This window comes from Mesocricetus auratus, unplaced genomic scaffold (assembly GCF_017639785.1).
Source record: "Mesocricetus auratus isolate SY011 unplaced genomic scaffold, BCM_Maur_2.0 Super-Scaffold_100003, whole genome shotgun sequence".
Lineage (NCBI taxonomy): Eukaryota > Metazoa > Chordata > Mammalia > Rodentia > Cricetidae > Mesocricetus > Mesocricetus auratus.
Window position 1 is genome coordinate 81,282,597 of NW_024429188.1, and position 19,043 is coordinate 81,301,639.

General features: G+C 36.4%; 1 protein-coding gene across 3 annotated transcripts in view; it reads left to right on the forward strand.

Annotated features, from left to right (window-relative positions):
- The window catches only part of Rtl4 (retrotransposon Gag like 4), a 371,546-nt gene that overhangs the window by 339,672 nt on the left and 12,831 nt on the right, over window positions 1-19,043 (forward strand). The window lies entirely within an intron of this gene.

Genomic DNA, 19,043 nt, shown 5'->3' on the forward strand with positions numbered 1-19,043 from the left:
ACCTATGACAAGTGCTTCTCAAGCTTTTGATTTCCCTTTATATGAAAAATTATAACTGGTCAGGGCTGAATTTGTATGTGTCTCTTCCTTTACACCAAACATCAGGGAAGACTACAATTGGATATTTATCTTTACTTACATAGAAGTCTGGAGTGGGCTGAGTTTCTGGATGTCCAATAGCCCAGGAATGTTAAGTGTTGATAAAATTTCTCTGAATCAATTTTGATTAAATATTTTCTCCTCGGGGAATGCTTTGTTCAGAAGAACAGAGTACCCTGCTGAATTTCATAATGGTTATATTTCCCCTCCACATGCTGATAACACCAGAGTATTTTTTCTCTGATAGTCACTGTGAGAACCTGGAGGCATTGCTGGAGTGAAACTCACAAAATACTGTAAGCGCCCTCATACCAAATGTGCCAAAAGTTCTTAACTCATACGTGTTCACTCCAACCCTCAGGTAACTTATGACCTGTAAGTCAGCCTTTGCTACCTCCACATTGGCTCTGGTGGAAGTACATGAGTTTCTTCTCTGGGAAGTTAGTTGGAGTTCTTTCTATCTGCTTGTCTAACTCTTTAGCTGGTGACTCAGATGTTTGCACACACTGGACGTTAATGCTCTGATAGCTTTTAGGAGTAGCTCTGGTTTTTCCATTTTGTTCCAGTGTGTATTAGCTTTGGGGACTGAGGAACTACCTTTGAACATTAGGACTATAAACCAGGAATAAAGCTTAGAACTTCAGAAACATATTTATCATATTCTGGGTACTCTATCATTACCATGAGGCACCTTATTTTTAGGGGTGAAATAGATGTAACTCAGGAAGGTCTCTAACAGTTGGTTTCAGTTACTTTCAAGTAAAACATTGCTAGGGTTTTTGAGTTCTAGGACTGTTGGCTACAGCACCATGTACAACACCATGGTTCCTTATTGCACTAGCTACAATATCCTTAAGTAATCCCATCATCATCACTACTACCCAGCATCCCTCTGTACTCACAATCATTTGCCCATTTTTGTGAATCTTCCAAAATTATAAAGATTGAATGTCACTCTGCACTCAGTCATTTTTCAAAATGAGAAAACTCAGTATTTATGAATGTGTGACTGCTACAACTTTTGTATAGTTATGATTCTACTCAACAGTTTTATGAATGAGCATTACTCTCTTCATTATAGGAAAATGTAATTTCACAGTAGCATGAAGGAAGTGATCAGTGATTAATAATAACTTCTATGCCCTCATGACACATCACCAGTAATAGGCTTCCTTTGTGTTTGAGCTCATTTTTGGTGTGAGATAGGGAGGTAGAAATGAAGTGGGAATTTCAGAGGGTGACAGCCAGGAAGCTGAAGGAAAACTAAGAGAGAAAGCTAGAAAAATAATATCACAAATTAGTCAAATGAACATACCTTGAGAATCATTGACAAGGCATAAGCAAAGTTTTAAAATAATTTCTTTAATTATTTCTTCCTAAGGAAAATTCATTAGGCTATTAAATCTAAACACACATTCTCTGTTTCTTTTGTCTATTTATCAGATGACCATGTTCAAATATTTGATTCTTTTGCACATTATTTATTAGAAACACTGTACCAGAGTTTTCTTCTTTTTAATGAATTTATTCAATATCCTCTTTATGAAAACTAGAAATGTTTAATAATAAAACACAAAAATGGAATATAATGAGTTGGAAGAGGCATAGATATTTGAGGGTATAAATCTCGTAGCCTATAAAAAAATCTTAGTATTTGAAAGTGTCAGCCCTTCTTATTCTCTGCCATGGACACGAGAACTCAAGACTAAATCCTGTTACTTTAGAGAAATCAATAACTCTCATGAAATTACCAGATTGCTCAGGAACACAAAACGGTGTTTCTGAAAGCAAACATTATTTGTTATTCTATTCTGCATGTGTGTTTGTATAAAATCAATAGGCTATCTGGAATAACCAGAAAATTCCTTGGCAACCCCTGATAAATAACTTTTCTCCAGTTTTAAGAGGTGACAGTATTCTATTTAAATTGTAGAATGTCTTGCTTACATTTCTACTACTTCTCTAGCACCCTAAGCCCAGTTCAGTTTGACCCAACATTGACCATTTTCTCATTTCTCAAACAAACAAGCAGTAAACAAAGATGTTCACAGGCAGCCACAGGATATCTTTTTTTTGATATCAAATACAGGGTTGACTTTTAGGACATTTGACTTCCATGGTGGATTCCTTTGCCTTTGTCATTTTTAAAACAGAGTTAATCTGCATCTTTCATATATTTATTATATTATATGGAGATGATAAACAGGTCACAGGAAAGCTTCCAAATTTACTAACTCCATTTTATATACCCATGCCTTAGTTACTATTCTATTACTGTGAAGAGATACCGTTACTAAAGAAACTCATAAAAAAAAACCCTAATTGGAGTCTTGCTTACAGTTTTAGATGGTTAGTCCACCATCATCCTAGTGGGAAGTAGACGGACCTGATGCTGGTGCAGTAGCTAAGAACAAGGCCACACCTCTTATTATTCCAAACAGGTCCACCAATTGGGGACTAAACATCCAAACATAATAACCTATAGGGGACATTCTCATTCAAACGACCACACTCACCTTGTTTCTTGTTGGTCATTAACTTCTGCCCATTGTCCTATCTAAGCTTATTCAACTTGCTATAACTTTGTTTTGTGGAAAAGTCTAAAAAGTATTAGAATGGTAGACAATGAAAGGTGGGATGCAAATAGATTGCCTCAATCTGTTTTGTGTTGCTTTGGTGAAATATAAGAGCTAGAGTAGCTGTCAAATAATGGTGCTTACTTGAATCATGATTCTGATGACTGGAGGAATCCAATGTTCTGATGAGTACTTCTTTAGTTATATCACAACGTGGCAGACAAACAGTTAAAGAAATGCCCATGTACCTAAAAGGCAACATACTGGGGGAACTTGTTTTATAACAATTTAGGCTTATAAAACCCAACTGGCAGGGCAATGGAGGCACACATCTTTCATCCCAGCACTTGTGAGGCAGAGGCAAGCAGAACTCTGCGAGTTCAAGGCCAGCCTGGTCTACAGAGTAAATTCCAGGACAGGCTCCATTTTACACAGAAAATCTTTGTCTCAAAAACAAAATAAAACCAGACAAACTGAATCCTGTTGAGATTCACCATAATTTGTGAGAACAGAATCAATTCTCTTGTGAGGGAGAAACCCTATCAACCAGTTTTCTTGCACTAGTTTCACTTCTTCATGGTTCCTCCATCTCACTGTACCACACTAGGAACCAAGCTTCCATCACATGAACTCTTGGTCATCAAAAGTATTCAAACCAACCTGGTGTTGGTGGCACATGCCCTTAATCCCAGCACTCGGGAGGCAGAGGCAGGCGGATCTCTGTGAGTTCAAGGCCAGCCTGGTCTACAGAGCGAGTTCCAGGACAGCCTCCAAAACAATACAGAGAAACCCTGTCTCGAAAAACCAAAAAAAAGGTATTCAAACCACAGAAGACAACAAGTTGGGAACTCAAGGAATTCTACAAATTCATAAGTTGTTTTGCTCAGTTCCAGTATTTTTATTATCAGATAATCTCTGGTCAAGTAGTCCAAAATAATTTGTTAAGCTATGGAACTTCTAAATAAGAAGAACATTGGTTTGACTTTTAGCTTTGCAATTTACTTGCTGTACGGTCCAAGGAAAGCCATTAGCCTTTAAAAGACATTTTCTTCCTTATAAAATGATGATAAATGTGATTTTATTATATTGTTTTACTAACTATATGAAATTATAGATGTAAATGGAATATGATGGTGAGGTTCAAAATAAATACTCTCTAAGTGATTGTAGTAGTAGAGGTTGTTATGGGTTTTCATTGGCATCCACACCTAGCAAATATTAGGTCTTCTCTAGCATTAGTGTTTAGGTTGGCTAAGAGCCTGATTTATAAATTTGTAGATAACGCCATGGATCTTCAGCAATTTGGTAGCTATTAGGTCATTATGTATCTTATTTCTGCCTTTATAATGTTCCTACTCATCTTGACTCTAATTTAATTGTACTTTTATGATCCAAGAGCTTAAAGACATCCCTAGGTGTCAACAAATAGATTTAATTCAAGTTTTTATTAAGTAGTTGTAATGTTAAATGCCTAGTTCATCACTCTTTACCCTCTGGTTAGTGTCTACTTTTCTAAATCACATAACAGAATATGGAATCAGGGTGGTATTACATTCAATAGGATCACAACATATGGAATCATGGTTGTAAAGTATGCAGTGGTACATAGTGCTCAGCCAGAGAGTAAAGAAGGGTATGCCTTGCATTTTTATATAGCAACTTACTCTGTAGAGACAATACTGTGGTCTCACAAAATCTTCTTAATCCTTTCCAAAGGAAGTGTGACCCAAGTGCTAAGCTCTTTTCACTCTACCTCCACCTCTTAAAAGTTCTATAGCCTTAACATCACTATACTGAGAATCAAACCTCAAACATATGAGACAAACCATAGCACAAAGCAGAACAGGGTGCTTAAGGAATGTTGGAAGCTGTTGCCAGTGAACTTTAACATAATTAACTCGTGGTAAATGTATGACTGTATGGAAGTCAGAACCATGAAAGCAAACACATCAGCTTCCTCTCTACCTCCTTTAGGTCCTCATCAATGGGCCTTGACTCATGCTTGTTCTTTCTTAGGCAAGATGAGTTGAATACAGGGCTTTGTGCACGCTGTGTACACTTTACCACTGAGCAACATTTCAGGTCCCTAACAGTTCTTTATTTATGTTTTAGTGATGGGCATTGAACCGTTGGCATCAGGACTGCTAAGCACACGATCTACAACCCAGTTAAATTCCAGACCCCAATACTGGGTTTTGAGCTGTTACAAATAAGATATTAATGGATTTTAGCTGATTAACTCCACATGTTTGCCACTAATCATGGGTATACTGTGTGGAAAAATGAAATACAATTTTGTCGTAAGAACATTCTATATTAATTGTGAGGGTCATGGTTGATTTTCAGTATTCCCTTGTTCTCTTCCGTGATGACCATACCTGAATAAGTCACTAAAAATCCCAACTTCTATTATGCAATCTCTAGGGCTTATAATTGGATTTAACAACAATTAGGAATAATATTTATTTTCTTTAGAATTAGTAAGACTCCATCAGTATTTCATGGTCTTTATCATCTTCCTGGAATAATATAAAAGAAGTGGATTTCTTGTTTTGAGATGATACTTGGGCTAGATATTTTTCCATTTTGTCACTTTTTAATGTCAGTTCTTGTAGAAAGTACATTTGAAGATGAAATTGATTGATTACACATTGTATGAAGCCTGTTACCTTGTATAATAATTTTAAAAATAAAAAGAGTCACTTGGGCAAAAGAAAGAATGGAAGACAGAAGAACATAAGTGTCCTGTATATCCTGCTAATACCAATGACAAATGCATTTGAGGGCACCTAGTGCAGTACATCATTTCTATGTTAACTCAAACCCACTTGATAGATGTTGTGGTAATCATCCCTAAGGATACTGATTTCATATTTTGTTTCTTAGATAATGCAGGTTTATCTATAGAACCAAATAGGCATTTTATATACTTTCATCTTGTTTTTACTTGAATTACTTTTTTTCAATGAAAATATGAGATCATGTGGGTTGGAAACAAGTCACTCTGGCATAACTTTCAAAACTCACTGAAGACTAAATCCCTAAGGTCTAGTGGCACACTGTAACCAGTTTCCTTTACAGTGACACTTCTTCACAGGAGTTAGAATGACTTGACAGTCTGACAGACACTTAAAGTGTGAAAATGAAATAAAGATACATCCCTCTTGATGGCTCTATTTAAAAAAGCTGTCAGTGGAAGTAAGCAGTATTCTAAAAACATACAGTACCATATCAAGGCTAGAGGGTGTTGGATAGAAAAAGCATTGGCAGATGGACAATTTTTGGTAGGTCTTTGTGAATGTGAAAACCAAGCTGAAAAGGAGTTTGGAAGTTCTCATCTGTTGCCCTGCTTTGAAATACATATTTAGAAGCTTTGATTTCTTTATCTTTGACTTTCCTCCAGCCTTCCATGATTACCGAGTTAGACTATTTCATAAGCTACATGCTCTATCTAATGGGAGTTGTGAAAGGCAGAGAATTCTAGACAAAAATATTTTATTAACTATTGCCTACATGTCCACCAGCAGAGCTTCTTGTTTGGGAAATGGATTACAAGTCAGACAACTCTAAGAAAGTAAACTCTTTATTCACACTAGGAAGAACAAGCAGTAAAGATTAGAGGGGAATCAATGGACAGAACAAAGTGCAGAGCATATTAAAGAAATGTCAGAAGTTATATTTAGGTATTATTTGCTTCATACTCACATAGAAATGGTTGACACATCCATGCAGACCTCATTTAATGCATGGCTCTGATTGAAAATATTACCATCTGAGTAATTGAATGTTTGGTTCTTAGCAAAGATGTGCACAATAGTATTACATAGTTCTCAATGACAGAAAGCCCATCTTGGTAGAATTCTAACCCTATTTCTTTGTTCTATCCATACATTTGTTTATTGTTCACACAGTTGTTCATTTCTGTCCCTACAAATGCTTTCTGTATATGTAAATATAGTTTCTCTAGTCCTTGCTTGCCAGTTTAACATTTATTATCATAACTTATAGCATTTCATAAAGGTTATAAAGAACTTTACCCTATCCATGTAAAACTAATTAACTTTAATTTATTTTATTTCTTTCATTTTGAAATTATGATATAATTACATCATTTCTTCCTTCCATTTCTTCCCTGTAAACCCTCCTATATACCCTCTCCTTGTTTTTTCAAATTCATGGCCTCCTTTTTAATTTTTTTGCTAGTCTCATATGCATTATATATAGGATATATATTTTATTATATATACATATCTATTACTATATATATATATTACTAAGTACATAAACACAGCTTGCTTAATCTATAGATTGGCTTCTACCTATAATCTCCCATTTCCATATTTTCCATCTTTTCCTCTCTATATAAATTAATATGTACATATGTAAAGAAACATATATGTCAGTACAGTGTAACATTTATAAAGGAAAATGAGAAATGGTCAATATTAGCTAATGAGGAAAAATTTAAATCCAGGTAGTGAACACATGATTCATGGAAGAGGGTGTGAAGCTAATTTTTTTTATCTAGTTTTAACTATGTAATTGTTCTTTGTTGAGGATAAATGCATAAAATATAATTTATAGTAAAGATTTAGAATCCAATGTGAATGTGAAGTTCTAGAGCTTGTAATTGTATAGAAGTTTATCTATAGGCTTTAGGTCTGGCTAATTGCACTGTAAAATATTTATTTTCTTATTTAAAAATTATGTTTTATTTTACATACCAACCCCAGTTCCCATCCCTCCTATTCTCCTGCACCCACTTTCACCCTTACCACCCTCATCCATTCCTCAGAGGAGGTAAGGACTTCCTTGGGGAGTCAACAAAGACTACCATACCAAGTTGAGATAGGACCAAGCCCTTCCCCCCTTTATCAAGGCTGAGCAAGTTTCATATACCTGGGATAGTTCCTGGTGACACTTCCAGCCACCCCCCCAACAGATCAAGCCACATAACTGTCACCCACATTCAGAGGTCCTAGTTCAATCCCATGCACGTTCCCGAGGGGTCACTTCATAGTCCTCGAACTCCCACTAGCTCTTGTCAGCTATCTCTGTGGTTTTCCTCACCCTGTTCTTGACCCCTCTTGTTCATATGATCCCTTCTCCCTCTCTTCAACTGAACTCCAGGAGCTCAGCCCAGTGCTTGTCTGTGGGTAACTGCATCTTTTTACATCAGCTACTGGATAAAGGTTGTGTGATGACAACTGGGTAGTCACTAACCTGATTAGAGGGGAAGACCCATTCTCTCTTATGCATATACCCAAAGGATGCACACTCACACCACAAGGACATTTGCTCAACTACATTCATAGAAGCACCATTCATAATAACCAGAACCTGTAAACAACCTAGATGCCCTTCCACTAAAGAATGTATAGAAAAAAAGTGGTGCATTTATACTATGGAGTACTACACAGCAGTAAAAATAAATGAAATCTTGAAATTTGCAGGCAAATGGATGGAACTAGAGGAAACCATCCTGAGTGAAATAACTGAGATACAGAAAGACAAACATGATATGTACTCACTCATAAGTAGATATTAGGTATAAAGCAAAGGATTACCCCCTACATTCTACAACCCCAGAGAACCTAGGTAAAAAAAAAGAAGGGGGAGAACCTAAGAGGGACACATATGGGGGCTCCAAGAAGGGAAAACAGTTAAGATTTCCTGGGTAAACTGGGAGGAGTAAAGGGAGGGGTTGGGAACAAGGGGATACACAACATTATTTACTTGAAAGTTCTTTTACAGTAAAGTTTTAATTATAGAGCCGGGGGTTGGTGGCACACGTCTTTAATCCCAGCATTCGGGAGATAGAGGCAGGCAGGTGTTTGTGAGTTCGAGGCCATCCTGGCCTACAGAGCAAGTTCCAGGACAGCCTCCAAAACAATACAGAAAAACCCTGTACATGTACAAAATAAAGAAGGAATGGATACTTTAATTGGCATTAATTTAAATGACAATAATATGTCTGCATCTCCACTACATACTTGTGAATTATATTTGAACATACAGTTAATTTCACACAGTAATTTCAAAGCATTACTTAAAATACACCTGTATATATTGATGAGAATATTACCCCATTTTCCTTGTTCCAAGAGAAAAGGAATTTTCTTTAAATAGCTAAAATTTTATTTTAAAAGTGAGATTGTAATCAGTATGTTTTATTATTTATAAAATGTAGACTGTTTAGGATGCAGTTAATTTTATTTGTTGTGCATACTCTCACACTAATGTACATATGGTCTGCTTGTATGCATATACACACAAACATGCAACATATACATATATGCTATTCATTATTGAATGGAGGAAAACATGAAATAGGGGTTGAAAAATTGACCCCTGCTTTGCTCTCAGCAGTATTTCTATTAATCTGAAATCATGATAAAAAGGGAAAGTCTTAGGATAAGACAAAATCTGAGACTATTTTGTCTGCAACTATACCCACCAGGAATTTAATGCAAAACTTGCTGAAATTGTGGACTACAAAAAGGACTGAACGATGGAAAATAAATTTCATTATAAACCTTGTAAGGAATTTTGGGAATCTGTGTACCTCCATGAGTTATTTGTGTTCTATTAAATGGAAGAATAAAATTTATTTCTGGAATAGGTTCAATATAATTTATCTAATTCTCAAGGATATATATATATATATATATATATGACTTAAGAAAGGAAAATAACCATTACTTGAGAGGAATTGCAATTGTAAAATATAAAGGAAAATAATTGTGCTGAAGAAAATAAATGTAGGATAAATGTCTTGGTGAGATCTGGGATAACAGGAACATACCTAAACATAATAAAAGCTATACAAAGCAAACCAACATCAAACTAAATGGACAGAAACTCAATGCAATTCTACAAAAATCAGGAACAAGACAAGGTTGTCCACTCTCTCCATACCTTTTCAATATTGTACTGAAGTTCTAGCTAGAGCCATAAGACAACTAAAGGTGATCAAGGGGATACAAATTGGAAAGGAATAGGCCAAACGTTCACTATTTGCAGATGATATGATAGTTTATATAAATAACCCAAAGAACTCTTCCACGGAACACTTACAGCTGATTAACACCTTCAGCAAAGTGGCAGGCTACAAGATCAACTCAAGAAAATCAGGAGCCCTAATACATACAGACGATAAAAGGGCTGAGAAAGAAATCAGAGAAACATCACCCTTTACAATTGCCACAAACAACATAAAATACCTTGGGGTAATGCTAACCAAACAAGTGAAACACATGTATCGCAAGAACTTTGAGTCCTTAAGGAAATTTAAAAAAACATCAGAAAATGGAAAGATCTACCATGCTCGTGGGTAGGTAGGATCAATGTAGTAAAAATGACAATCCTTCTGAAAGCAATCTACAGATTCAATGCAATCCCCATTAAAATACCAGCACGATTCTTCACAGACCTTGAATGAACAATAATGAATTTTGTATGGAAAAACAAAAGACCAAGCATAGCCAAAACAACCTTACTCAACAAAGCAACATCTGGAGGCATCAGAATCCCTGGCCTAAAGCTCTATTACAGAGCTGTAGTCCTGAAAACAGTTTGGTATTGGCACAAAAATAGACATGTAGACCAATGTAATGGAGTTGAACATACTGATATTAACCCATGCATGTATGAAAATCTGATCTTCGACAAAGAATCTAAACATATGAAAAGGAAAAAAGAAAGCACCTTCAACAAATGGTGTGAGCATAACTGGATGCTGGCATGTAGAAGAATGCAGATAGATCCATGTCTATTGGCATGCACAAAACATAAGTCCAAATGGATGAAAGAACTCAACATAAATCCAGCCACACTGAACCTCTTAGAAGACAAAGTGGGTGGTACCCTTGAACGAATTGATACAGGAGACAGCTTCCTGAACATAATACCAGGAGCACAGAGACTGAGGTCAACAATTAATACATGGGACCTCCTGAAACTAAGAAGCTTCTGTAAGGCAAAGTACACAGTCAGCAAGACAAACCGTCAACCCACAGAATGGGAAAAGATATTCACTAACCCCACATCTGACAGAGGGCTGATTTCTAAAATTTACAAAGAACTCAAGAAGCAAGTCTCCAAAACACCAAAGGATCCAATTAAAAAGTGGGCTACAGTACTAAATAGAGAATTTTCAATGGAGGAGTCTAAAATGGCTGAGAGGCACTTGAGAAAGTGCTCAACATCCTTAGAAATCTGGGAAATGCAAATCAAAACAGCTCTGACATACCATCTTACTCCTGTCAGAATGGCTAAAATCAAAAACACCAAAGACAATTTATGCTGGAGATGTTGTGGCGAAAGGGGAACACTCCTCCACTGCTGTTGGGAGTGCCAACTTGTACAGTCACTTTGGAAATTAGTATGGAGATTCCTCAGAAAAATGGGAATAAACCTACCACAAGACCTAGCAACTTCACTCTTAGGAATATACCCAAAATATTCACACTCATACAACAAGGACATCTGTTCCACTATGTTCATAGCAGCATTATTTGTAATAGCCAGAACTTGGAAGAAACCTAGATGCCCCTCAACTGAAGAGTGGATAGAGAAAATGTGGTACACGTACACAATGGAGTGCTATTCAGCAGAAAAAAAAACAATGGAATCCTGAAATTTTCAGGCAAATTGATGGCACTAGAAGAAACCATCCAGAGCAAGGTAACCCAGTTACAAAAAGAGGAACTTGGCATGTACTCTCTCATATATGGATTTTAGACATAGATCTGGGGAGTGCCAGCCTACAATCCCATGGCCAGAGAGTCTTGGAAACAGAACCTCCATTCAATAGCTGATGGAAGCAGAGGCAGACTCCCACAGCCTAACACTGAGCTGAACTCAAGGAATCCAGTGACAGAGAGGGAGGACTGATGAGCAAAGGGGTTAAGACTTGGCTGGTTTAACCTCCAGAAACAGCTGTCCTTACAAGGGTGAGCTCTTGAATCCCAGACTGATGCCTGGGAATCCAGCATGGGACTGATCAAGACCCCTTGAATGGGGGTATCAGAGCCTAGGTAATCTATTGGGCCTTGGGCCGTAGATCAGTATTCACCACGGGTATACAAATGGACTTTGGGCACCCATCCAACAATGAGAGATGCACTCTCACTCTGCACTCTTGGGGGAGGGTCTAGGCCCTGCCCTGGATGAAATGACAGACTATGGACACCTCCATGGAGGGCCTCACCCTCCCTGGGGAAATGAGGCCATATTGGAGGGGTTGGTGGGAGGAGGGGAGAGAAAGGGTGAGGGACATGGAATTGGCATGTGAAGCAACCTTGTTTCTAATTTAAATTTAAATTTAAAAATAAAAAAGAAAATAAATGTAGGATGTATGTGTAAAATTTGAAAAGAAGGAGACCCCAGGGAAACAAACCTGCATAAATCTTGACAAAGTTTTGTTATCTGTTAAGTAGAAACCCTGGGTTTCTTTTCTTCTGAGATCTCTGCTTTGCCCTGAATGATGTTATATTTGTCCCCAATTGTATTATTTGTACAAAATAACCTTGACTCAATTCCTCTTATCATTCTGTTCTTCATGTTTTTTGGTCAGTTCTCAGTTTCTTGTGGAATTCATTTATATTACTAATCATGGTTAGAAATTTTAATTTTGAATTTAACAAATATGTAGAATGGTGAAATACTTAATATTGTAAAAATTGAAAATGTGATATAATTACATTTAATTTGACTCATTTATAAATATATATATTATATTTCTGCATAATTTTAATGTGAGATATGATGACAATTATTAGCATGAAATTATATCAATCAACTAATTTAATTCCAATTATTTTGCAATTTAATCAATATGTTCATTAATGAAAATATAAACTGCATTTTGAATTTTATCTGACTAATTATTTGTTAATATCTTGACCCTTTGATGTACTGTCTTCTGAAAAATAAGACAACCAAAGGAAATATACATTTGTATTTCTTGTAAATGAACTAACACTGTCATTATATGTTTATGCATGTATTTTAGTATGTAGAATACATACATATATGTTATCAAACATGCTGCAAATGAATCTAGTTTTAAAGGTTTCTGACAATGATTTTTTAAAATGCATCTAAATTTATAAAATGAGGTATTTTATAAGTTGTATTTAAGTAAATTATTTGAATTTATTACACATGCCACTTGCAGTTACAGACCATATATTTTTATAATGAAAAATCATATAAGAAATTGTTTTCAATGAGCCTGGACTGAGATATGATGACATTGCATCTGGTTTTGGATACAGTTGGGTCGTGGAATCCCAGCTCTCTGTGTTATATATGCACAAACACTTCTTTTGAGCTACTTTTGCTCTCTGGAGATTTTAAAAGGTCAGATTCCTTATAAGACGACTATCTATCATAATAATTGCTTTGAATTCTCATACATAGACAATCATACACAATATTAATATGACATTTGAACCAGTTTCCTGACCCGCAGAACCATACCTTTATAACTAGACACATCAAATCTTGAAATATTATGGAGTTGCTTTTTCTGGCTGAATGTTTGAAGGAAATCACTAAATGTTTGCAAATTATCTTTCTTAACTGGATATGATGCATTTCATTTAATTGTGCAATAGTGTATTATCCTTTGAAAACTGACCATAAAACTCTGTCAATTATAAAGAGTATACAGGGTACTGAACTGCTCTTCACTGTTTGTTTGTTTGTTTCACTCCAACTTTATTTATGTAAAATTGACAAACACGTTTTCCATTATGTGTGGCTTATAGCTCTAAATGTTTAGAAAATATAACCTGAAGTAATCGCAGAATGTAGAAAACTAGAGAACATTGCCATGTTAGTTTACCATCGTTTCTCTGAATCTACATGGTTGAAATACCACTACTACTATTTCCCTGATTTCTATTAAGAGCCATAATGGTTCTACAAAATATATCTCACCACTTTGTTTATAGATGCACACAATCATCTATACCAAAAGTGTGTACCAGGAAGCAACTATATTCAATATCAACATTATATATAAAATTGAAACCTTAAATCACCTTAAGAGAAAGACAATTGCTACATAAACATGGCAAATATAATCTGATATGCATACAAATTCCAATGTGACATCACTAGAAATGTATGAAAAAGGTAATAATTCATGTCCAGATGAAAACAACTTTCTAGAAATGGTTTATAAATACAGTAATAGTGAAAAAAATTAAAGACAAAATTGTTTAGATTATTTTAAAGAGTTTCAGTGTGATATAGAAGAATACAGATTATTGAACATAGTTTAAAAAGTATTTCATACCCGCAATGTAAAATTTTAGCAAAAGCATATTTTGAAAAACAAAACCAAAAGAATTCTTGCAAAGGAAGTATACAATTAGTCAGCCAAAAATGCAGATCATTCTTCTGTACAGTTTTCTTCATTGTGCAGAATATCTATAATTTCATACGCTTCCTTTATCACTTCTTGTCATTAAATCCTGAGACATTTGCCTGCTATTTAAAAACTGATGGTCTATACCAAGATCTTATAGTGACTCCCCTATTTTCTCTCAGCTTTTATCCATTTTTATTTTAATTCTTGTATAAGATGGAGGGAGACCAAATTTAAGTATTTTCCTGTTTTCCCAGAACTACTCATTGAAAAATCTCTGCATATTTTCAAATCGTACTTGTGATTATTTTAAAAGAAAATTAACTATAATGCCATATCCTTATTTTGGAGTCTTTCATTCTTGAACAATCTGTCAATTTTGTGCCAGTATCATGCCTCTGTTTTTCATAATTTTTATTATATTTTGAAATTGGTTATTTTGATTACTTCCATATTGCTCATTAGCAATCTTTATTTGCCCTTTTGGCATTCCATGTATATTTTAGGAATGTTGATTTATTTCCATGTAGAATTCCATTAAAATTTGATAGTGATTGCACTAAATCAGTAGAACACTTCTTTTACTACAGCTATACAGGATAGCAATAATTTTTCTTATTTCTACCATCTAATATAATTTAATTTTTTGGTGTACTTTATTAATAGTTTTATAATAAATGTCTCTTGATGATTAGTAGAGATTAGAGATGTCTATAGAGTGGGGAAAAGTGATTTCTGCTGTATTTTAAATAATCAATTAAATTTAAGAGACACTTATCAGATGATGAAATATAAATGGAGGACAATTTCTGAAGAAAAATTCAGTATTTATACCTGTCTGGTGAAGGAAAATGAGGACATGACTACTGCAAGGTATGGTTAAGGAGAAGGCTTTTATTGTAGATGTGTAAAAGAGAGTAGCCAGAGCCTTCTGGAATGATTCAGACTGAACATGGCTAATAAAATAGACTGGGCCATGAGGTGGGGAATGGGAGAGAGAGAGAGAGACAAAAAGGAACCAGGAGTCAAGAGTGGAAGACAAAGAGGGCAAAAAGCCCATGTGGTTGAAATAGCAGCCTTATATAGGAATGGGAAGTGAAGCTCAGAGGCTGGAGAGGTTTAGGTTTGGGGACTGGGGTGAAAAGTATTGAGTGGGGCCCATTTATACTGTGGTATGTTAGACATCACAGTTAGCCATTTGTCCAGAGTGTTTTTAGAACCTGACAATTGGGAAATTAAAATGAAGACCACACTGGGATACTATCTAATAACAGACAAAATGATTATCATCCTCATAAAAAAACCCACTACAACAAAGAAACAAACAACAAAAAAATCAAATGTGCATAAAAGGAATCAAAATACACCACTGATGATACTGTAAATTAGTTTTACCTCTGTGTAGAGGTGTAAAAATTTCAAAAAGAAATTTAGTATGACCTACTATGCAAAAACGAAAGACTACATGGTACAAAGTTACCTGTATGTCTGCGATTACCAGTACATTATTCAAAACAGCCAAGATATAGGCTCATCCTACATATCTATTAGCAGATGAATGGATAAAGAAAATCTTTTTTCAGCTTAGCAATGTTTTTATTATTATTTTAATTTTAAATAGCTTGTTTTACATGTCAATCCCAGTTCCCTCTCCCTCCCCTCCTCCCGCATCCCCCTCCCAGCCTCCCACAATATTGCCAATTCCTTCCACATAGGGGATATCTAGAGTCTGTCCTTTCACTCCGGGTAGGGTCCAGGCACTCCCCTAAGAGTCCAGGCTGAGAGAGCATCCCTCTTTGTGCTATGGACACATGATGTCTGTTTGTATTCCAGGGATAAACACTGATCCACTGCTCAGGGCCCCATAGGTTGCCCAGGCCTCTTCAATAACACTCACATTCCTGGCATCTGGATCAGTCCCATGCTGGCCTCCCAACTGTCGGTCTGGGGTCCAAGAGCTCTCCCCTGTTTAGATCAGCTGTCTCTGCTGGTTTTGCCAGCCCATTCTTTGCCAATTTGCTCATCACTCCCTCTCTCTCTCTCTGTCACTGGGTTCCTTGGGTTCAGTTCAGTGTTAAACTGTGGGTGTTTGCCTCTGCTTCCATCAGTCACTGGCTGAAGGCTCCCGAATGTTTCAAGACATCAAGTTCATTATCAGGAATGGGCATTCAAGGTGTTCTCTCCACTATTGCTTAACTTGCCAACTGGTGTCATCCCTTTAGATCACTAGAGGTCACACTGATGCCTGATCTGTCTTCTAACCTATGATTCCCTCTCCCCTCTTTTCTACTCCCCCCCACTCAACCTTCCTGTTCCCCCATGACCTACTCTCTCTTCCTCTTCTCCCCCTCTCTTCTTCCCAGCTCAAACTCCCCACCACCCCTCACCATGTTCCCAATCTATTCAGAAGATCTTGCCTCATTCCTCTTCTCTGAGGTACCATGCCTATCTCTCTTAGGTTCTTTCCTGTTTCCTAGACTCTCTGTCAGTGGAAGTGCAGGCTGGCGCTATCCTCATCCATGTCTAAAATCCATATATGAGTGAGTACATACCATGTTTGTCTTTTTGTGACATCTTTTTCTTCATCTCTTTTGATTGATTTTAATTTGAAGTTTGGTTTGGTAGGTATTAGGATTGCTACACCCACTTGTTTCTTGGTGTTTGGTAAAGTGGGATTGTCTATTGCCTGTGTCTTTGTGAGTGTAGTTATCTTCGTTGGGTCTAGGTTTTCCTTCCAGCACTTTCTGTAGAGATGGATTCATGGATATGTATTGTTTAAATCTGGCTTTGTCATGGAATATTTTGTTTTCTCCATCTATGGTAATTGAAAGCTTTGCTGGATATAGTAGTCTGGGCTGGCATCCTTGTTTCTTTAGCGTTTGTAGGATATCTGTCCAGGATCTTCTGGCTTTCATCGTTTCCATTGAGAAGTCAGGTGTAATTCGGATAGGTCTGCCTTTATATGTTACTTGCCTTTTTCTTTAGCTGCTCTTAATATTTTCTCTTTATTCCGTAGGTTTGATGTTTTGATTATTATATGGTGAGGTGTCTTTTTCTGGTCCAGCCTATTGGGTGTTCTGTAAGATTCTTGTATTTTCATAGGCATATCTTTCTTTAGGTTAGGGAAGTTTTCTTCTATGATTTTGTTGAATAGTTTTCTGTACCTTTGAGATGTATTTCTTCACCTTCTTCTATACCTATTATTCTCAGGTTTGGCTTCTTCACGGTGTCCCATATTTCCTGGATATTTTGTGTTAGGGATTTGTTGGCTTTGAGATTTTCTTTGGTTGACAACTGTATATCCTCTAATGGGTCTTCAACACCTGAGATTCTCTCTTCTATCTCTTGTATTCTATTGGTGATACTTGCATCTGTAGTTCCTGATCGTTTACCCAGCTTTTCTATTTCCAGCATCCCCTCTTTCTGTGTTTTCTTTATGATTTCTATTTCAGCTTTCAATCCTTCAACTGTTTGAGTTGTTTCCTTCATTTGTTTGGATGTTTTTTCTTGGTACTCTTTAGATTCTTTGGGATATTTATTTATTTCTTGAATTTTTTGGTTCACATTTTCCCTCATTTCATGGATTTTTTGTTTGGTTTTTCTTCTATTTCTTTAAGGTTTTTCCTTGTTTCCTCTTTGAGGGTCTCTATCATCTTCATAAAATAATTTTTAAGGTCTGTCTCCTCTGCTTTGTCTATATAGTGCTTTTCAGGTCTTGCTGTCATTGGTTCTCTAGATTCTGGTGGATCATGTTGGTGTTTCTATTGCTGAGTAAGTTCTTATTCTGTCTTCTTCCCATCTCTTCTTCCAGTGTGTGCAGGTGGGGTCTTTCTATCTCCACTGGTCTCCTTCTTTCCTGAAGCTGAAGCTGGGGACACTGAAACTGATGCTGGGGTCACAGGAGGTTGGGGTCTGGAAGGACTGGTGCCTTTCCTGTGTGGGTGGGTCTTCTGGATGCTAGGAGCAGGCCCCTGAGGATTGAGGGGATGGGTGTTGGGCAGGGGATGGGGAGTGGCTCCACGGAGACCCAAGCTCACCTGAAGCTGGAGTTGCCGGAGGTTGGAGCCTCGAAGGGGAGATGCACATATTTGCCAAAACCCATTAAACGAGGATGGGCATGGTGCAGGCCTTTAATCCAAGAACTCTGGAGGCAAAGGCAGGTGGTTCTGTGTAAGTTCGAGGACAACTTGGTCTATATAATGAATTCCATGCTGGTTGTGGCTACATAGTGTGATCTTGGCTCCAAAACAAACACACAAACAAACAAACAAAAAACCCAAATCATTAACTAAGCTTTCCAAATAAATTAATTTTATTTTAGTAAATTATATAGCCAATAAAAGATTTTTAAGCCAGATTTATTTGTAGAAAGTTAGAAATTGTGGGGAATATGACTTATTAGAAAGACAGAAGTAGTCATGTCCTTCCTTAGTCTGGGATTCAAAGTTTGCATTTTGATCCTGTATAAGGAAAGATTATAAGTATAGTTAACAGTGTTTTCTCACCTGTGGTGGATGTTAAGCGGGGAGCTATTTACTTGCTATCTATGAATTTTCAATCTCTGCAATACTGTATACAGAATGTGACATGTTTCTAACAATATTATTTCCTTTACTTTCCTTTATGTTTTAGCAAATTTCAGTAAGTTTGAGGTGCATTTTATTCTTGGTTAGCTTAGGCCAGTTTCAGACCAGGCTTATTGGCCTTTAGAAATGATACGTTGTATCCTCAAAACTTACACAAAGCTGTGACTGCTATTGGTATATAGGTGAAGAAATTTAGGCATAGATGAAGTCTAAAATGCATGTAAGTTCTCAGAGATGTTAATGGTATTGATGTCATGAAACTAGAATTGAAATACAGATCTAATTCTAGAGCCAGTGCTAATTAGAATAACCTCGTATCTTAAGGATTAAAACAGTAGCTATCTTTTATTAAGTGGATGTTATAAAGCACATGTTAAGTTTAGCAGTTCATATGAATAGTTT